The sequence below is a fragment of the Rhincodon typus genome, chromosome 4 (assembly GCF_021869965.1).
Source record: "Rhincodon typus isolate 14 chromosome 4, sRhiTyp1.1, whole genome shotgun sequence".
NCBI lineage: Eukaryota > Metazoa > Chordata > Chondrichthyes > Orectolobiformes > Rhincodontidae > Rhincodon > Rhincodon typus.
In genome coordinates this window covers 118,833,311-118,839,054 of record NC_063335.1, presented here as the reverse complement: position 1 = coordinate 118,839,054, position 5,744 = coordinate 118,833,311, and positions in this window count along the sequence as shown.

The following is a 5,744-nucleotide window of genomic DNA, read 5'->3' as shown; positions in this document are numbered from 1 at the left end:
TCTTCTATCCGCCTCCCACTCTCTCCCTATTTATTTCAGAACCCCCTTCCCCTCCCCCTTTTCTGATGAAGGGTCTAGGCCCGAAACGTCAGCCTCTCTGCTCCTATGATGCTGCTTGGCCTGCTGTGTTCATCCAGCCCTGCACCTCATTCCACACACAGGGTGGCTTGTATATGGAATGAACTGCCAAAGGAAGTGGTAGATGCAGTTACAGTTAAAACATTTAAGAGACATTTAGAAAGGTACATGAATAGGAAGGGTTTAGAGGGATATGGACTGAACACAGACAAATGGGTCCAGTTTAATTTGGGAAACTTCGTTGACATGGACGAGTTACACTGAAGGGTCTGTTTGTGTGTTGTATGACTCCATGACTCTATGACTCGATGGGGGGTGCGGAGTCTAGAATTTGTAATTATACTTTTTTTAAAAAAAAAAATCTCTCATTTTAAGAAGGAAATGAGGAAAGTGCTTTCCTCACTGGGTCGTGAGCCTGTGGGAATTCTCTTCTGCAGGAAGCAGTGAAGGCTGGGTCATTGCCAATACTTACAGTAGAGTTAGAGACATTCTGGATTGACCAGGGAGACAAAGAAGTAGGCAGGAAATTGGAGATGAAGCCACAATCATGTTCACAAAGACTGGGGAGAACTAGGGCTCACAGTCTAAGGATACAGGGTGAGCCATTTAGGACTGAGATGAGGAGAAATGTCTTCACCCAGAGAGTGGGGAGCCTGTGGAATTCTCTGCCACAGAAAGCCTTTGAGGCCAAAACGTTGATTGTTTGCCAGAAGGAGTTAAAGACAGGCCTTAGGACTAAAGGATATGGGGAGAAAGTGGGAACAGAGGACTGAGTTGGATGATCAGCCATGATCTTATTGAATGGGAGCGCAGGCTTGAAGGGCCAAATGTTTGCGTGAGACAGGAACACTTTAGATTGCTGGCCTTGTGCCTTTCTCCCGTATATTTTCGCACCATGAATGGGAGCTGTTTTCCAGAAGCTGGAAGTATTCTGTTCTCTCTCCAATTGGCACAGTCCTATTCTATTGATTCACAGGTGAGTCACAGTTTGCTGATTCAACCAAGGCCAAACTGATGGTCTCTATGACAACAAGCACCACACAGCAGGCAGTGGCTCCCTTTGCTTCATATTGTCAATGTTAATCTGATCCTTTAATTTGATACCGCTAATAAGAGTCCTCTTATTGACAATGTTGAGAACATGCCTGAGAATACTGTGCCTGACAATTAAATATTATTACCTCTTGAACATGATGTTATTTGCTGTTCAATCAATGTTCGAAAACAGAATGTTTAAAAACACTTTAAAATGTTTCTATATAATAGCGTACAAATGGAACGATAATAAAATAGAGAGAGGGATATGTCCTTCACTCAGCAATTTCATAGATCATAGAATCCCTACAGTGTGGGGACAAGCCCTTGGTCCAACAAGTCCACACCAATCCTCAGAGCATCCCACCCAGACCCATCCCCCTATAAACCCACCTAATTGACACATCCTTGAACACTACAGGCAAGTTAGTGTGACCAATCCACCCTACCCTGCACATCTTTGGACTGTGGGAGGAAACCCAAGCAGACACGGGGAGAATGTGCAAACTCCATACAGACAGTCAACTGAGGGTGGAATCGAACCTGGGTCCGTGGCACTAAGAGGCAGCAGTGCTAACCACTGAGCCACCATGTATGGCTGCCCTGTATTTTAACTAGCCCTTTTGATCGTCTTAACCCCCATACCTAAAGGGAGTGATGATAGGTGTCATGGTAAGGTAATAGTTTCATAGTGCATTAAAAAGCCATTTGGTGTATCTTGTCCATGCTCGCTGAGAAATGAGTGACCCTGCCTAACTCCACTTTCCAGTATTTCGTCTATGGCCCTACAGGTTAATTCAGGTACAAAAAATGGACACCTTTTTGACATATCAAGGGTTTGTGCCTCCATTCCCCTTTCAGGCAGTGAGTTCTGGATCCCTACCACCCCTTGGGCGAACTAATATTTCTTCATTTGCACCTCTCTAAATTTTCCACCAATCACCTTTAATCTATGCCCCCTAGACACTGACATCACTGCCAAGGTAATTAGGCCCCTCCTACCCACCCTGTTCAGGTCCCTTATTATTTTGCACACCTCAATCAAATCTCCCCTCAGCCTTCTCTCTTCCAAGGAGAATATCCTCAGTCTGTCCAATCCTTTCCTCAGAACTGCATGTTTCCAATCCTGACAATATCCTGGGATATCTCCTCTTCCCCTTCTCTAGTGCAATCATGTCCTTCCTGGAATGAGATGACCAAAACTGCACACAGTGCTCAGATTGTGGTCCCAGCTAATGATGTGTACAGTCCCAGCATAACCTCCCTGTTCTAATATCTTGTACCGCGGCTCAGAAAGGAAAGGATTACATATGCCTTTGGAGCCACCTTATCGTCCTGTCCTGCTCCCTTCAGCAACCTGTGGACATTCACTCCAGGACCCTCACCCCCTCTACACCTCTCAGTAACCTCCCACTTATTGTGTTTTCCCTTGTTTGACCTTCCCATTTGCATCATATCAAACTTCTCAGGATTGAATCCTATGTGTCTGTCCAACTGACCAGTCCATTGAGACCTTCCTGCAGTTTCTCTTCTCACTATCTCCCAAGTGACCAATTTTTGCATTGCCTAAAAACTTCCTGATCATCACAGAACTATTACAGCACAGAAGGGGGCCATTTGGCACTGCTTCTTCAAATGAGCATCATTACCCGCTGTCAATCTGCTGCCTTTTCCCCATATCCCCCTGCTCACTATTTCTATCCAAATAACCATCCAATGTCCCTCCTCAATGCTTCAGTTGAACCTGCCCCCACCACATTCCCAGGCAGCGCATTCCAGACCCTAACTACACTGTGTGAGAAAGCTCTTGCCTCGCATTACATCTGCTCCTTTTGCACATCACTTTAAATCTGTGCCCTCCGGTTCTTGTTCCTTTTATGAGTAGGAATAACTTCTTCCTATTTACTCTGTCCCCTCATCATTTTGAAAGCCTCAATTGGATCTTCTGTCACGCTTCTTCTCTCTGAGTACAACAGTCCCAACATCTTCAATTTGTCCTCACGACAAGTTTCTCATTCCCGGAAATCACTTTTGCACTGCAACTGGTCAGTTGGACAGACACATATCCCTCGTATAATGTACATAATACTCCACCTGTGGTCTAACAAGTGTTTTGTACTCCTCCTTGCTCTTGTACACAATGCCCTTATTAATAAAGCTGAGGACACTGTAGTACCTGGTTTGACGTTTCGGGTCTGGACCCTTCTTCAGAAATGGGGGAGGGGAAGGGGAAATAAATAGAGAGGGGGAGGCGGATGGAAGGTGCATAAAGGAGCAGATAGGTGGAGAGGAGACGGACAGGTCAAGGAGGCGGGGAGGGAGCCAGTGTAGGTGGGGAGTTAGGATAGGGATTGGTCAGTCAAGGGAAGACAGACAGGTCAAGGAGGCGGGGACGAGCTGGGCTGGTTTTGGGATGAGGTCGGGGGCGGGGACGAGCTGCGCTGGTCTTGGGATGAGGTCTGGGGTGGGGGCGAGCTGGGCTGGTTTTGGGATGAGATCGGGGACGAGCTGGGCTGGTTTTGTGATGAGGTTGGGGGTAGGGAACTTTCCTGCTCCTGTGATGCTGCTTGGCCTGCTGTGTTCATCCAGCTCTACACAGTGTTATCTCAGATTCTCCAGCATCTGCAGTTCCTACTATCTCCCACCAGTCCTGCCACCTTCAATGATCTGTGCACATATACACCCAGCTCCCTCTGCTCCTGCACCCCCTTTACAAACCTATTTTATGTTATCTTTCAATGTTCTTCCAACCAAGTTATTGATCACCTATTCTAATATCCCCTTGCATTGCTCAGTGTCAAACTCTGTCCAGAGAAACTTCTCACCTGTGAAATGCTTGTAACAACCAAACTGCTTCCTTTTGTTTGCGTCTAAATATTTCTTCAATGTGATGAGGGTTTCTGCCTCTCCCACCCTTACAGGCAGCGAGTTCCAGATTTCCACCAGCATCTGGGTGAAAATGTTTTCCTCACATTCCCTGTCAACCTCCTGCCCTTTAACTTAAATCTGTGTCCCTAGACATTAATCCCTCTATCAACGGGGAATGCTCCTTCCTGTCAACCCTATCTATGCCCCTCATAATTTTATACATCTCAGTCAGGTGCCCCCTCAGTCTCCTCTACTCCAAGGAAAACAATCCCCATCTGTCCAATCTCTCTTACCAACTAAAACTTCATACTCAACTATCTTTATTTTGAAATCCAAGTTCCAAAAGTGCTATTTGAATGGCACACCTTTTAACACACCCCGCTGTTCCTCATCTCTGTAATTTCTTCCAGATTTACAATCCTCTGAGGATCTCTCTGATCCTTAATTTTTGAATCCTAAGCCATCCTTGAGTTCACCACCTGAGACCCCTTGCTCTGCAATTCCCTCCCTAAACCTCTCCAACTCCTCTTGCTTTAAATTGCTCCTTAGAACGAGACCCTTGGGCAATACTTTGACTAAATGGCTCTAAGATCCCCTTGTGGTTGGATCCAGATGCTGCCTAATCATTTTGTGTCTCTGTTCAAGCCAGAACTTGTTCCTTCTCACATCATACCACACCACTACGTGTTCCAATTCTTTGACTCATGGCTCAGAATTATGATCACTCTTAACTGAGTTGTCTTCCAGTAAACCACAGCCATTCCAGTTGGCTGAGGGAATTGTGGAACAAGGGGTCTCAGGTGGTGAACTGAAGTGTGGCTTAGGATTCAAAATTTGAGGAGCAGAGTGATCCTCAGACGATTGTAAATCTGGAAGAAATTACAGAGATGAGGAGCAGCGGGGTCTGATAAAACTATAGCCATTCCAGCTTGGCTGAACTGATGACATTTGATTCTGATGCAGAAGGGCAAGATTTAAAGTCTCACTATCTAACATAATCTAGATTAACACACACCGAGTGTGTGAGACACTGGTGGATGGGTATCATCTGATTCGAACAGGACTCAAGAAGTTTAAGTGGGTTGGCACCCCATTCAGAAATGGTCACTCCCTCCACCACCCCCTCCAGCGAGTGGGCAAATAGGTGGCAGATAATGTTCAATGCAGAGAAGTGATGGGTGAATCACGTTGGTCATAAAACAATTCAAATAGTGATACAATTCTATAGAGGGCCCAAGAGGAGAGGGACCAGGGTGTACATGTATACATAGATCACTGGGCAAGGTGACGGCTTAGTAGCATTATTGCAAGGTTATTAATCCAGTAACTCAGCTACTATTCAGGGCTTCAATCCCGTCAAGGCAATTAAAAAAATGAAAATCTGGAGTCAAGAATCATGACCGTGAAACCATTGCTGATTATTGGATAAACTCATCTGGTTCACTAATGTTCTTTCGGGAAGGAAATCTGCGATGCTTACCCAGTCTGGCCTACATGTGACTCCAGACCCACAGCAGGTTGATTCTCAACTGCCCTTGGAAATGGCCTAGCAAGCCACTCAGTGATGCCACAAGCGAAAAACAAATAAAGGAATGTGGCAGGATGGCTGGAGAAATCAGTGAATGAAGTATGAGTGTCCACAGCTTTATTACTCGGGGCATAGAGTATGGCAGCAAGGAGGTGATGTTGAACCTGTGCAAGACACTTGTTAGACATGAGCTGGAGTTTTGTGTGTAGTTGTGGGTGCCACATTAGAGGAAAGG